The following is a 434-nucleotide window of genomic DNA, read 5'->3' as shown; positions in this document are numbered from 1 at the left end:
TGTGTTAACATGGGGGAAGTACAATGTCACTATTTGGAGGCCTGCAGCGAAAATACATTCGCGTTAGGGTTAGGTCTCAAATCCCAAGTCCACCACCTGGGCGACCTTATGCAAGAGGCTTCACCTCTCTGTGCCTCGGTTTTCCATTGGGCACATGCCGATCGCATCATTCGTACTCACCTCGCAAGACTGGAGGGGGAATATGTGCTCCAGTACTTACTAGTAGAAGGCACCTGGTACAGAGCAGGCGCGATCGTGGCTATTACGCAAAAGTTATTCTTTCCAGGTTGGAGCATGGCCATGGGAGGGCGAAGGGGACATGCCCAGCCCGTTCTGTAGAAAGAGGGTCCTGGCCTCTCTTGCCCTTCTGGCTTCGCGAAGGTCAGGAGGTACAGGGACCCCGGCGCCCCGCCCCGCCAGGACCCGCCCACCCC

The sequence above is a fragment of the Myotis davidii genome, unplaced genomic scaffold (assembly GCF_000327345.1).
Source record: "Myotis davidii unplaced genomic scaffold, ASM32734v1 scaffold299, whole genome shotgun sequence".
Lineage (NCBI taxonomy): Eukaryota > Metazoa > Chordata > Mammalia > Chiroptera > Vespertilionidae > Myotis > Myotis davidii.
This window is presented reverse-complemented; position numbering follows the sequence as displayed.